The sequence below is a fragment of the Uloborus diversus genome, chromosome 7, assembly GCF_026930045.1.
Source record: "Uloborus diversus isolate 005 chromosome 7, Udiv.v.3.1, whole genome shotgun sequence".
Lineage (NCBI taxonomy): Eukaryota > Metazoa > Arthropoda > Arachnida > Araneae > Uloboridae > Uloborus > Uloborus diversus.
Window position 1 is genome coordinate 166,915,035 of NC_072737.1, and position 16,154 is coordinate 166,931,188.

The 16,154-nt window shown below is 34.9% G+C and overlaps 1 protein-coding gene across 1 annotated transcript in view; it reads left to right on the top strand.

Annotated features, from left to right (window-relative positions):
• LOC129226289 (protein phosphatase 1 regulatory subunit 16A-like) overlaps positions 1-16,154 on the top strand; it is a 223,300-nt gene that overhangs the window by 42,223 nt on the left and 164,923 nt on the right. Inside the window, exon 2 of the mRNA XM_054860892.1 lies at positions 11,597-11,656. The gene's annotated coding sequence lies outside the window, so the exon portion shown is untranslated. The remainder of the gene's footprint in view (positions 1-11,596; positions 11,657-16,154) is intronic.

The following is a 16,154-nucleotide window of genomic DNA, read 5'->3' on the forward strand; positions in this document are numbered from 1 at the left end:
TACTAAAATACTATTTATTTTACTATTAAAGTACAGTACATACTTTACACTGATTATTACGCTATTTTAGCATAATTTAATATTTGCAAGTGGCAGCACTGTCTGCTTTGTTTATGTTCTTTGTTTATCTACCTACCAGGAACATAACCTCAATCAGCTTAAACAGTTCACTAGTTCTTTTTATTAGTGTGTTCTGTTATATTTAAAGTTAGTTTTAGGTAATTAGTGAGTATGTGTATGTGAGTATATATAATAGTGAGCATGAACAATTTTTTACCTCCTTTTTTAAAAAGTTAAGAAATGGTGTAAACCTTGTAAAAAGTATGCCAAAAAGACTTAAATGCTCATCTAGAACAAGGGAATGCATACTAAATATTAGATAATTATTTCACTGTCCGTTAATGTGTCTATAGTTATGTAATCAATAAAGAATTTGCTTTTAAAACAGTCTTAGTCTAATAATTTGGCCCGCACTGTAAATAAGCCTACTTTCCCATGCACCAACATCGATTTTCTAGCATGAGATCGAGCTGTGGTCACTCGTCTGGTGTATTAATTTTACATTTGCTACCAGTTTGTTTGGCTCTCTTATCTCCTTTAAGTGGTTTTCTGACGCCAGCTCAGTTTCTTCCTATTCCGGGCAGATGAGTGCTAAAAAGCACGAAACTGCAGTCCTCGGATGGAATGACTGAGCTGGCGGTGTATTTTATGTATAAGATCAATATTTTCTGCATTAGATGAGGTTGCAGAATGTCAAACATAGTTTTTTAACAATTATAACTAATTTCTAGCAACAAAGTCTGCATCTTTTATGCAAGAAAATGATGATTTACAATATGTGATATCAAATTCAGTTTCTCAAATTGTTTGGGTTTATTTTTCAGTAAATTTCAACCATTAACGGATTTTCCATTGGGAGCACTAAATAGAGTTCATGGGCGGCCAGTGAGGCAGTGGAGATCGAATAAGGGATGTGTCTCTCGTCTCGGCCCTATGGGAAGATCTTTGGAGCGTGGATTTTTCATATGACGGTCGCGGGGATAATGGCCGTGCTGTGGAGTTCTTGCGCATTGAGTCCTGAAAACAAAAACGAAAAATATTTCCTTTCACAGTAGATCCTCAATTATCCAGTTCGCGACTATCCGACCTCTGTACTGTCCGGTCTAGTAAGAAAATGAGGATATTGGAAGCTGCTGTGTGCTACGTGCTTTGTGCTCAAGTTTTCAGGGTTCGTACGGGTTGTGGAAATCCTGGAAAGTCATGGAAAAAAAAGCCAATTTCAGACCTGGAAAAGTCATGGAAAATTGAAATTTTCATTGAAAGTCATGGAAATTAATTTCAAGTCATGGAAAAATGTCCTGAACAAAGAGAAAGCAACAGTAACTGAGGGAGCATTAGAAATCTTGAGTGATTTAACAGTATAACACATAAAAGCTATTAAAAGTGGAAAATTGAACGATCCCAAAATCAAATCTGAATTTTGAAATCTCATTGCATCCACTTCTGTAGCAGCTGCGTTCCTTATTTTGCAATGTGATTTTACTGCTTGGACATCACTTATTTTGAATTTGCTGTTATTTTCAACACTTCTTATGCTTCATATTCTGTAGTAGCGAAATTTACGTTCTTAGTTTTGCCCCGCCCACTCAAAAAAAAAAAAAAATAAATAAAATAAAGCAATCCAATTGCATCCGAGTTCGATTCCGTCACTCATACATAGGAACTTTATTATTAAATTTATCAGAGTTTATCATAATTTGTTGAAGATTTGAGAAAATAAGAATATTTAGTCAGGCGATAGAATACAGAAAAAGAGGAATTCTAATTCTCTAAAACAGTAGTGCCCAACATACGGCCTGCAAAGCTAATCCATGCGACCCACTGCTACATTCAATGTCAGGAATCAAACATGTTCTGGAATTTCTGAACCTAATAATTTATATGCATTTGAAAATTTGCAAATAAGTAAACATAAGAAGTATATTTTTGAATCAAAAGATTGATTCATAGCTGAATGGTTTTTTCAAAAAAGATCTTGTTTAGAAAAACATAAAAAACTAAACTATGTAGCTTTACTTTAAAGAACCAAAATACTGTCAAGTTATGTGGATGATTAAATGCACTGTTGACACTACCTGTTTATATATATATATGTATATAAACAGACATTTTAGCATATTGTTTCACTGCATTTTTACTTCGCTTAAATTTATGATGAAGACAAATAAGAATAGTTTAGTTTTTTAAGTGTACACTTATATTTTTTCCATTATGAGTAAGTTCTTCAATGAGACTGTTGCATTCCATGTAAACGTTTTGCTAATGCTCATTTCCAAAAATTAGCAAGTTTGAGATTAAATAGCGCTATTATCTTCGTGTAATGAGGGCATGAAAATTTTCATTGAAGTCATGAAAAAGTCTTGGAAAAGTCATGGAATTTTTTCATCCAAATCGAGTATGAACCCTGAGTTTTGTGCATATTAACCCACGTAGTTACCAAAATGAGAATTTCACCCATGAAAATGTATATTTTCAATGACTGTTTATTGATAAAAAGTAAAAAAAGATTTACTCGTTTTTTTGCAAAATGAGTAAATCTTACACGATGAATGATTATTAAAACATTCAGTTGATGAATCATTGAATTGTTACTGATTGCTGAAACAATTTCTTTCTTTTAGGGAAGAAAAATAAATTGTAAAAAATAATGAAGTTTGGAAACTGCATTTTGTAATACGTTACAGGAAAAAAGAGGAAAACAATTGAGTTACTTAATGGTTGCAGAATTTCTTTTTCAACTAAGCACTATTGATTCAAAAATTAATGATAAAGTTTCTGACGAAAATCTAGGCGAAGGAAAAGTTTTGCAACAATAATTTCAAATTCATCGCCCACTTTCTATTTAATGTAACGCACTTCCCAAAAATCCAAAACACACGTCTGTTGGTTTCAGTTCAACATCGCTCAAAAGAACTCACAATATTATGTATTTAACTAATGCACATTGCATGCTCTCTCTCTTTCTCTCTTTTACAAAATAAATACGTTTTTCATTCATGCATCTGCAATAAATTCGGCTTGAATTGCTATTATGAATATTATGCCATTATGTGAATAATTTCCCCAATTTGAGTTAATTGCCCTATCATTCCTTTCCCCAGACTCAAGGCTCCTTTACTTTCTCGTTTTTTTCTTGTATGCCCTTAGATCTGTTCTGTGGCTTCCGCAGATAATCTTTGATTGAGCCAACGTATGAAAATGTTTTGTGATATGAAGAAGGAGAAGAATTTTTTATAATTAATATAACTTTGCCGTTGGAAATTAAAAGGCAGCATTTTTGTTTTGTTTTTGCGTTTTTATCATCTGTTGTACTTCAGATTTATTTTGCAAGCTTGCTAATTTGGTTTCCGCCTAAAATAAAGCACGAAAAAACTTCAAAATCCAACATTCCCCTACTGTTAGCAGGGAATCCAAAACTCATTGCTTCAAATATCTCAAAAATACATTTCGACAGATACTGCTTTTTTACTTTCTTACGGCAGAACTGATCACAATAAATGTAATCATTCAAAATGAATAGTTCACAAAGCACAATTGCTTTTCTTACCTCAAAAAGGGCTCTCCATAAATGCTACATTTTTTTAACCCCCCCCTCATCTGTTACAAAGTCTCACACTTACTTTACCCCTCCCCTTTCCTTGTCACAAGTCACTATTTTTCAAAAGCTATTGCTGTAAAAAAGTGGTGTCACTCTTGTTAACCATTCCTCTCCTCAAAGTGTGAAATCATTTGAGGCAGTGAAAAGCTAAGGGATGTAAGTGACAAAATCAAAAATTTGGAGATAGCTAGTACAAATCGTAGATGAAACTCTCCTCTGTCTTGGGGCAAGAGATGGCACTAGTAGCTCTGGTAGGTGCTGCTATACAGCATGATTTAGAAAAAGCTTTCAATGAAAGCCTACCTAGGACCATATAACTTTAAACGCATTTTACTCAAAACTTGAAAATGTCCACTTACATCCCTTTGCTTCTCGCTGCCTCATTTTTGGCTGAACACTAAGCAGATTTGATTTCAGTGTGAAACGAGCTGATGTGTGCATCACATGACTTCCTTTTACTCCAATTTAATGTCATTTCCTCATTACTGGCAATTTTAATGTGATTCAATAGTTTACTTTCTAAATATCACCAACAGTGGCCAAATGGAAATAGATTAAAAAATAAAAAAAACCCAATAAATTTGTCGCCAAGTTGGCGACAAAACTTGGCGACCAAATGACTGGCGATATATCGCCAAGTGCCCGCCAAATAATAACACCACTTTTTACATCGAAATTTACAACGATTTCCCCCCAAAAAGGGGCAAAAGACCCCTTTTTGACACCCGAATGCAACCAAAAGGGGAGGTGCACAACTAGACTCCACTAGGAGTCTACGTACCAAATTTCAACTTTCTAGGACTTACCGTTCTTGAATTATGCGACATACATACGCACATATATACGTACGTACATACAGAAGTCACGAGGAAATTCGTTGTAATTGACTCAGGAATCGTCATTATGGATATTTCGCGTGTCTATGCGTTCTTAGGCACTTATCCACGTGTGGTCGAGTCGAAAAAAAAAAAAAAAAAAACTCAATATTCATTCGAGGCTGAGTAAAATGGAAATTAAGGTCGATTTTTGAGTGAATTTTTTTTTTTGCAAATACAATACTTCCTTTTTTGTAAAAGGAAGTAAAAAGAACCAATGAAAGATTTGTTTTAAAGCTGTCTGTTTCTCCTCCACTCCTCTTCACTTACCGCTTTGCGGGATATTTTTTCTTGAACGTTTTACTTGGGAATACTTAAGAACATTAAACGTGTTTTAAGGAAAAAAAATCCATCTCTTTTATAAATCATTTGTTCGAACTTCTCCTATTATTTCGATCTCTCTTTATTTTATGTTTCTTCAAATTTGCCGAGACAGCGATTTCTTTTTGTTTCCACGTATCGGACGGAGGATTCAAAAATCGATAGTCACTGGGAATTAGGGGAAAATGTTGAGTGTGTGCAAAATGTCTGATTTACGGTGAGAAATATATGGGAATGGATATTTTACGTATTATTATAATGTTCTGCACTAAATTCTACACTGTATGAGGAAAAGCAAAGTTTGTTTTGGTTATTTATCTACGACAAGGACGGATATAAGGAAGGAACAATCACCAGGGGCGGCATTTCATTCAGGGGGTCGAGTTTTTTAAATATGAATTACCTTAGTATGGAACAAAACACATATTGGCTAACAGCAAGTAATTGGGGGGAGATTGCATAGTTAAAGAGCCCCCAGAAAAGAGTTTTTTTTGTTGATGTAAGATATTTTTTTTCAAAAATAGTATGTATATGTGCAATAGTTTTTAAAGTATCTACGAAAGCAAACTGTGCATTGAGCAGCTGAAATGTGTTTATAGCAGAAGAAAGTATGAACACTCATTAAATAGGCACACTTAAAATATGAGCGTAACAATCAATTTAAAATACCGAGGCATTTTCTTGTGAAAATCATGCAGCTACACCACTGCACGAGCCTCTCATAACCATCGTTACGGAGATCACACACGAACGAGATATTTAGCCTATACGAGGAAATTACGTCTTTATATAAAATTAACCATGATTCTTCAGTTTTTCTATTCTGAAAAGGCCGGTAAAGGCTTGATGAATTTCTAATAATTTAAAAAACGGAAAACACTTGCTCATGTCTGAAAATGTGTCGAGTTTCATCAACCATTACGGAGAACCAGCAAGATTGGTTTTCTTGAACATTAATTTTTGATTTACGGAAATTGAATTTGCTCATTTTTTTTTATCATTCCTCTCGAAAAATTGGGTGGTGCTAGCGCCCCCTTTTGACCCCCCTATTTGTTGCTCCTGGCGATTGCCCCTCCCTTGAGGGATCTTACACTTGAAATTTTTCGGAACTGTAGTCCAAAAATGAAGCATAGACTATCTTTGATGGCGTTAAGGAAAGAAATGGGGTTGGGATTTCCCTTCTGGAAACTTATCGGAATTAATGTTTCAAAAAGGCAATTTTAGACGATCTTTAGTGAAGTTAGTAGGACGAGTTTGGAGGCCTTCTTTTGGGCATTTTGAAAAATTGAAGTGTTGAAAAAAGATGCGATTGTTGACATCTCATGTAGTGTTAGGGGAAGGAATTAGGAATAGGTTCAGTGGGGGAACTTTCTTCTGGTAATTTTTTGAAACTGAAGTTTCAAAAAGTGCAATTTTAGACAACCTTTGAGGATGTTAAGGATACAGGATTTCAAAGCATTCCCCGGAATTATCACGAAATTGAATTTCCAAAACGCAATTTTAGAATGCCTCTTTCAACGGAAAAGCAAAAGAATATGTTCGGGGACCTTCTTAGTTAAATTTCTATATTTTAGCTGTTTTAAATAAAAAGGATGTGGCAGCCCTCCTCCCCCAGCAGATGTAAATCAGATTACGTAGTTAGAGGTAAGGTAAAAAAAAACCATCGCCCCTTCCTTGAAAAATTTCTGGATCCGCCCTTGATCTACGACTACAAAATTAGTCTGCTGATCCGGGAACTACAAAAGTGTAGTCATGAAAAGAAATTAATTAGGTTGCTATCAGAGACTCACGCAGGAATTTTTCAAGGGGAGGGTCCAAGATCAAAACTTTATTCTCATATCATACTCTAAAAACGTCGTAAACATATTGACTTGATTTTATCGATTCCCGAGAACGAAAAACAGTAAAAAATAAACTACTGAATAAAACATTAGCATTATTTAGTGAAATATACTTCTGTATATATAAAATAGTTTGTCCTGACTGACAATCAACGCACAGCCAAAACTACTGAGACTAGAAAGCTGAAAATTGGAACATAGGTTAATTTTATAACGTAAGCGCGTGCTAAGAAAGGATTTTTGGAAATTTCAATTTTAACGGGGTGAAACGGGATGGGGAACGTTCTGCACTCATATGCAAAATTCTCAAGAACGGGCTCGAGTTCAGGGTCGAACCAGGTATTAAAAAATTAGAAATTTTACGAGGGTTACGAATATTCCAGCCTCATCCACGTAGGATGCTAATTAACGGAGATATTAATTAAAAACTGAATTTTATGTCCACTTGAACATACGTCTATGCCAAGAAATGGTCGATTTTTTCGATTTTGTACCGTTGAAAAGCCCGTAAAAAAGAATTATTTCGAAAATATCCGCAAAGACTAGAGCCGCGGACATCGCAAAATGACTACAAAAAAAGTTATAAGCGTTTGAAGTAAAAATTAATTTATTTCAAAAAGAAATTTCTCCCTCCAATTTTTTGCGCGAGGTTAATTTCAGCTTGAAGAAAAGCTGAACAATATTATTTGTTGCCATTTCTTGCTTGATCATCAAAAAGTAAAATTTCTTGCAAATGGTTTTTAACGCATTGGGGATTTGTCTCTTTTCTTTCTCTCTCTCTCTCTGTGTGTGTGTGTGTGTGTGTAGCAAGGCATTTTAAAATATATTCCCTTTTGGTTAGGTTTTCGCAAGGCAATGTTTTCATGTACGATTGTAATGGATGCGCAGTCTTTAAAAAAATCCGACTCTTACTGGTTTTGTTTACGTTATTTTTAAGGGTGAATGATATGTACGATATTGAGGAATATTTCTCTTATTTGAAAGGTGTTTTTCATTGTTGTGTTTCAGTAAACATTGTTAAGAATATATAACTTGTTATTGACTGAAGCATTTTTCTGCTTTTGCCTGCCATTGTTAAACATGGCAATATCCTTTAGCCTTAAAAGCGTGTCAGTTAGTAGTCCTCAATTCAATATACCTCCCGCAGAGACTAGAGTAAGGAAACACGAACTTACTTTCTTTTTTTTTTTTTTTGTGAATTACTCTTTTAAGGTTGAACGATTTTCTGTGGAGTGACGTGAGATACATCGGCAGAGGAAAACTTCGAGTACAGCGACTTGGGCAGCGTTGTTGCAGCTTTCTATTATTTTTGATTTATTATTGTTTCTTCAGTTACGTCTATTATTTGCAAGGTTTCATTATAAAAAGACAATCAATCTGTATAATCTTCATGTTATCTATACTGTCATTTTAAAGTAAAAACTTCTCATCTATTTTTAGATGTTGATGCTCTAAAATATTTTTAATGTTCCTTCTCCTTAATATTTTCGAACAAAGCAGATCTGATCACTCGTTTACGCACGAGGGTAGTGTACATCTAAAAAATCAATAAGTCACCTGGATTCTAAAGCAGTAAGCAGTGTTTGTCCAAAAACCAGGTTTCCACTAGTAGTGTAGATCTAAAAATCAAGAGACCTTGGAAGGTTTGATGTAATGGAAGGGAGGGAAAGTAATAACCATGAAATGCCGAAAAAAATAGGTGATTTTGCACGTGTTAAGTTAAGCTGGGTGCATTTATCCACGTTCAGTTAATTCATTTTTGTCTATTTATTTCTATTTTAAAGTGTTACCGCGAATAAGTCGCCCTCGGACAACCGGAAGTATTGTCCGATTTTCACGAGAAGGCACTTCGCCACGCCTCCACGAAAGCATCCATTTTACGCGAGGGTGATCGGTAAGCAATCCACGCGCTTCTAAATGAGACAACCAGACAATCTTATTTTGATGTAAAAAAAAAGTCTTAGTGCCCTTTACATCATTTCTTCACTTGTCTGTTGTCATTTTATAAGGGGCATTCAAATGAAACCAGGTCGTTAGTATAAAGTAGAGCCCCTACATATACCAGGCCGAACTGTCCGCCATTTTGATCAAAAGTCGGAGAAATATTACCACACTAGATGTGTTTTCGCTTCCTTTCAGCTTCATTTTATGTTAGTGTAATGCATTTGTTTTTGTCCCGAATTGTTATTAGAACTACAGAGTGTCATATTTTGAAAAAATAAACAAACCAACAAAACATCAAGAAATCGAAAACATTTCAATTGGTGAAATTTTACATATTATTAAATTATTATTGTTATATATTATTATTATTTAGTTATTTGTATGTTTAATTAACTTGCTAATTAATTATGAAACTAGTATTACTTTACATTATTAATGCTCTTAGTAGTATTAGTGTAACTATATATTTTTATGTGCTGATACTGTATACTTGAATTTCCAATAAAGTGAATTAGTCCTATTTTTGGCAGCATTGCGTTTTTTAACTTAGCAATCAATTTATCAACTGATTTAAAAATGTAAGAGTTGTATAAAAAAAACGAAAAAGCATATTTCTTCAGACTAAATTACTCCATAACAATTAAAGTAGTACCGAGAATTCACATAACAATGTTTACTGCTTTCGCATTGCCGAGTTTTAGCTTCGGATTTCCAGCAAATCGTCAGTAAAATTGATTTTTTATCTTGGATTATTAATTTTGAAATTTAAAGAAACAAAATCCTTTCTGTGAACTATTACCACAGTACACTGTGGCACATTCACTTATTTTTATGATCTTAACATTCTTTCTTGCGTCTTTTAATAATTCACCCTATGGCAATGGCTCAAAAACAGACGGTCACTTTGATCCAAAATGGCGGATGCGTCGGCTCCCTTAGTTATAGGGGCCTTAGTATAAAGTAACGGCAGCGATTTTATTAACTCTAAAATAGTCGCCTAAACTGTTGGCTCATTTATCCCATTGCGACACTAGGCGGTCAATTCCATCCTTGAAGAAGCTAGTAGGTTGCTATCGGATCCATTACTGTGTGTGTGTGAACCCAGTCACACACTTCGTCGTCCATTGTGATGTGTACGATATCCGGCGCAAGGGCGCCCATATGCAAAATTTAAAGGGGGGAGGGGTCAGATATTTTCTCCATGGTTTAGCAGGATATTTTCCCCATAGAAACCGATTTCAGTACAGATTAGAGTTATTAAAGTTTGATATTTTTCATAACTTATTCATTAATGGTTGGAGAAGAACTGTTTTTACATTTTTGCAAAGAAAAAAGTACTAAAAGCAAGGAAGTTCTAATTTCACGGGGGAGGGGGGAGGCTTGAGCCCCCAATTGCCCCCCTGTATGGGTGCCCTTGATCCGGCGTGTCGTCTGCGAATAGCTTGTTATAGAGGTCACACAGTGAAAGGGTGCTCACGGTGAATGTTTCAGCTCCAGCGTTTCCCACCGAAACAACTGCAACGTCGTCCTTACCGCATTTGACCGCATTGGATGCCTTTGGACAATATGCCTGTCCTTTTCGGCTTAATGGCTCGTCTAAGGCTCTGTAAAGTGGCTTGATAACGCTGGGCATTGATGTGGTTCCCCGTTTCAGGAACTCGACAAGCAGTGAACCCAGGGAGTGGGCCCCCTGCTCCTGAGTGGGCCCTTGTGGTCAAAAAAGGACAAGTTTCGAAGTGGACGATAACTTGTGCGACCACCTTCTCGTTGGCGCGGCGTTAAACCACACTGTCACTGTGCAACATGAAACGTTGCGCATGCGTAAGTCTCTCTACCAATGGGGTCTCCATTAGGGTGCGTCTTATTTTTAAAGGTGTTATTTTTTTATGAGGCACCCTCTCATTTTGTTCCTTTGGATGAAAAAAAATTCTCATATTAAAAATAAAATTTGAATAATATTTAGAGGGTGCTACCACTGCTGCAAAATTTGTCAACTCTCTCTCTTTTTATTTTTTTAAAATTTATTTATTTAGTCTGGATAATAAGTAGCAATCAGTGAAAAGTTTGTATTGTCACATGGAAGTAACAAAGAGAAAAATTACAATATTGCTGAATGTAAAAGACCGAAAGTGTAAACCTGTGATATGAATGATATTACCGAACTTTCAAATGCTTTTTTGACATTATTACATAAAATGACAACCATGAAATGCTTATTATTTTCTGGTATATATAAGAAATAAGCATTTGTGTTATGTTAAACCCAACCAACCTAATGTCATGTTGATTAAAAATATGTCAAGAATTAATTTTTACACCATTTTTTTTCAAAATGAATGTAATTTTAATCACTGGTAACCTCCCTAAATTATGTTCAAATTCTATGAAACTTTATGTGTGTATTTTTTCATCAAAAGGAAGCAATTAAAGGGGTGCCCCATAAGAAATTCAAAACTTTTTTAAAAAGTGCATTATAAGACACACCCTAGTCTCCATACATGCAGTTGCGTGGCATCGTCTGACGTCTAATGTGACGTTAGACGCACTGACCTGGTTTCATTTGAATGAACCTTATAGTTATTCTCACATTTAAAAAACTGCTGCTTTTACAACGAAATGCTATGATCCGAAGTACCTTCTGCCGATAACAGCGAAATAAAATCATCGCATGCCACGTGACGAAGGAGTCAGGCGCCTTCTCCTGGAAGGCGAACAATATAATGTACTTAAAAAGCCTATGTTTCCTTCGAATTGTTGTTCTTTTTTAAGAACTATTCATCTGTTTACAAACTTTCGAATGTTCCAAAATTGATTTCTATACTTAAAATATTTGTTTATTCCAATTTCCTGCTTTATTTCGATTGCTAGTTTTTCTCTTGTTGTCTCTTGATGCTTAAAACGCATCATTCAATATCTTATGCACTTTTTGTAGTTTTGCTTCATTTCGATTCTTGCAGATCCCATGGATAGTGATTATGTGTCTGTACAGAGATTTTGAAATGCCTACCATTAGCCATGTGAGTATTTAATATTTGCTTACCTATCTTTATTATTTATATTATGAACTATTCATCTACAGTATAACTTCTATTTAACGACGTCCAATTTAACGATTTCTTCAAATTAATGATATACATTTCACTGGTTCGGATTTGACTGCATTGAATATACTACTCGATTTAACGATATCCTTGATTTAATGATAAATGTTTCCAGTCCCTTGACAATCGTTAAATCGGGGTTATACTATACTTAATACACAATCGTGCTTTTCCGTTTTGTTTATATTTTCAGAGGAATATATATCAGGCCCGTCATTTAGGGAAGTCAGGGGATTCAATTGCCGCCCACCGGCATTGAAAAGTTTGTTTTTGCATATAAATGCTGGTGGTTTTTGCTGTTTTCCGATAAAGTTTGAATTGCTCCCCCCCCCTCTTGAAAACACCGAAATAACGGGCCTAATTTGCATGTGTGCGTTGGGGTTTGTAATGTTTTGAAGTATTATTCATTGTTGGTATACAGGATTCAAATTACTAAAACAATGTTAATAAAGCGCAATAATTGCAAATTGTTTCAAACTATTGAATCTCATTACATTATTTTTATCCATTCATTTTTAGCAGAAAATTATTGTTGTATTTCTTATTGGGGATTCGCTTGATTTTCTAAGAAATAAAGTGCGAGAGTTTTATCTTCTTCAAAACGTTTCATGATAAATAGTCTGGATCCCGTGTAATATGCAAAAATGCACATAAATTTTCGAAGTTCCCATGCTGAGCTCCCACATGCAGACTAAGCTTTTTTGTATAATGAATAACAAATAAAATATTTAAATTTTCTTTATGATAGTTTGCGACAACAGAGAGATGCAGAAAACTTATCGTTTTTAAGAAAAATATGATATCCGGCAGTTATTTTGATCATTTATCCTGCCTTCCAATCGAGTGTACAAGGCCTGGTAGAAAAGTATCCGACCTTTGCTCAGGGCTGCGGAGTCGGAAAGAAAATGGCCGACTCCGACCCTGACTCCTGGATTTTGAAACGCCCGACTCCGACTTCAACTCCTAATTTTTTTTAGTTTTTTTAATTGTATTTTTTCAACTCCCTCTCTCCATTCAAGGGAAGGGGGAAAACCTCTTAACACAGATTGAAATATTAATTCCTTTTTATGAAAATTTCGCATTTTGTGTTTTATTGTAAACCCAAGACGCCATACAACGTTAGAAATTCAATTTAAAAATCAAACTTTCCAATAGTTACGAGTTAAAAAGTGAGATGACTTAAAAATCCCTTTTAAAAATTTTAAAAAGGATTATCTGTAATTTTCCCCCCTTTAATGTTTAACAAATAGATATTGATCAAATCGTGTGCTTTCAATTTTTGAAAGCTGTAACTTGAGAGAAAAAAAAACCTTTTTTTTTCTAAATCCAAGTTCTTGAGAGGGGGTGGTTTGCCCCGGGTGACACCCATCTGGTAGATGACACCCAAAGTTATTTCAGAGTTTATAAAAAATATAAATACTTTAATTCTGAAAATTTTCACGAATATATTTTAAATTATATTTCATCAATAAAATTTCAACGAAAATAGGGCACATATACGTCAGGAGCTAATTTTACATAAAACGCGGCGGTATACAAATTTGTACGAATAGCTTTTACTATACCTATATTTCTTCTTCGCTAAATTTTTAATTTAAATTTTATTGGCTGCTTTAGAATTAACCTAAATATGAAGATTTTAAGATCAACTGCAATTCTTGAGTGTTGTAATCAAGAAATCATTTACTTATTTTGTTCCATACTTTTTAGTGACAACCAAGCTTACAGAAATAGTCTTAATAAAGAAAAAAACATTAGATTATTTCATCGAATCTTTTGGATTCGTGCTTTCGCGCCAGAACTTCTTTGAATTTGCCGATCACACTTAAACGTTTCAACCTTAGCTACGGGTGTCGACTTACTAATTTGTTACGTTTCTTTTACTATTTTATAAGTGAGATCGAACAAAACACTATATTTCATTTTTATTTGAAAGTGATTAGTACTTGAAAATGTTAGGCAACAAAACCGTTTGCTGACAGTTGCTATTAGTTAAGTTAAAAAGCAAGCAAACTAGGGGACGGCTACAGAAAGTTCGGTAAGCATTCAAGCTAGCTAATTGCCATAATGGCAGTTATTTTCTCATTAGTATCTTTTTATACATGTAATCGAACCAATTGGTAATCAGTTTTTAAAAAATGCAAGGAGAGTCAGTGAAAAGGAAAGAAAAAAAGAAGCCCGGAGTCGGAGTCGGCATGTTTTCTAACGACTCCGACTCCTTTATCCCAAAATCAGTCCGACTCCGACTCTTCGACTCCGACTCCACAGCCCTGCCTTTGCCCAAAGAAAGAAAGAAAGGGGAAAAAATGGCAAATCTGCAACGTTGAAAACCTAATATCCTTCAAGTAGTCTCCTTGGGAATCCCCACATTTCTCGCAACGGTGCTGCCACTGTTGGAAACATTCCGAGTAGGTCTGTGTCAGTAAGAAGTTTAGCTCTGCTGTCGTAGCAGCCATATTGTCCTCTCTTGTCTGAAATTTTGTACAACCGCACCATGAGTTTGGGGAACAACCAAAAGTCGCAGGGGGGCACACCAGGAGAGTATAAGGAGTTCTTTGAACCACGGGAGCCTGTTTTTTTTACCTCGATCGTTCAAATCATTTGCGTGAAATGTGCTGAGAAATCGTCTCCGAAAACAGTCTGCATTTCCTGATTAGTTTCCACTTGAGTGTCGCTTAATTTCTGGTAAAATTTGGTGCAATAGTGCGGCTCCGGTCGCTCCGTTGTTTTACTTGAAATTAAAAAAAAAAATCTGACGAGAGTATTACACACTAAATCAATCAAACTCTGTGTGCCAGCTACCGACACCGTTGCAAGTCGCGAAAGAATTCACGCATGCGCACTAAGTTTTAGTAAGTTCATGCAAGAGCGCTTGGTTCATGTCAGGGTTGTCAAGTTTTTGATAGTCGGAGGTTTTATCCGGTTTTAACTGCAGTTTTTACTGTCATGTCAAAACCCCCTTTTTGACAAGGTTTTTGACAAAATTATCAAAAACCTTAATTTCAGTCCAAAACCTGCATGAGTTTGATATTGATTACAAAAATTCCCTAAAAAAGTTAATCATAGTTTTATAGTTTTTGATTTTAGACACTAGAATAATTTTTTGGACTTTCAGAATTCTAAAATGATGTTCAGTAAACATTCCCAAGCATAATTTTGATTCAACAGGCTGCTCGCTGTAAAAAAAAAAGGGAAATAAATGAAAGAGCGATTATAATTATATAATAGAAAGTAATTATAAATAGATGAAATTAAACTTAGTGACTATTAATTCCTTTAATTTTCCAATGCTGTAAGAAGATTGCTCATTTATCTAGTATACTTCCAAACTAACAGACTTAATAAAATAGACATCTTTATTTAACAGTCACTTATTTTATTTAGTCTCATTCTAAATATGTTTTTCTCTTGGAGCATGTGGTAGAAAAATACCAGTTTTGTAAGCTTTTGTATACAAAGTGTATTTCTAAGTTTAGAATGGATCAATCCAAAACTGTATAGAAGATCCTCTCAATAAATGCTGAACAACATGATCTTAAATGTAAACGCACTATGAGTTGTACAAATTTGACAGAAACATTGGATTTTATTAGACCTTACTAACCTTATTGCTGCAGAGACATTTTGAACCGAGAACTAATTTCTTGGATATGATGCAGATTCAGCTTAAAAAGCTATCATTTTTTATGTTAACAGTAGGTTTTTTTACATAGTTATCTATATAATTTTGCCGAAGACGAACTCTCTTAAGACCCCCACCTTTTGATGGAAGACATTCATTTTCTTCAACAAAAGATATATTTTTACTTAATTTTACAAAAAAGGAAGTATTGCATTCGCGAAAAAAATTTCACTCAAAAATCGACCTTAATTTCCATTTTTCTCACCCCCGAATGAATGTTGAGTTTTATTTTCGACCCGACCACACATGGATATATGCCTAGGAACCTGCAGACACCCGAAATATTCACTTTGACGACCCCCGAGTTAATTACAACGAATTTTCTCGTGACGTCCGTATGTACGTATGTATGTGTGTATGTATCCCCCATAACTCTAAAACGTTATGTCCTAGAAAGTTGAAATTTGGTACTTAGACTCCTAGTGGGGCCTACTTGTGCACCTTCGCTTTTGGTTGCATTCGGATGTTCCTAAGGGGGTTTTGTGCCCCTTTTTTGTGGGGAAATCATCGTTAATTTCGATGTAAACTCAAGTGGTGTTATAATTTGTCGGACACTTGGCGATATATCGCCAGTCTTTTGGTCGCAAAGTTTAAATTTGGCGATTTTTTTTAAATTTGGCCACTGTTTGTGATATTTAGAGAGTAAACGATTGAATCACATTAGAATTGCCAGTAATGGAGAAATGACATTAAATTGGAGTAAAAGGAAGTCATGTGATGCGCACAGCAGCT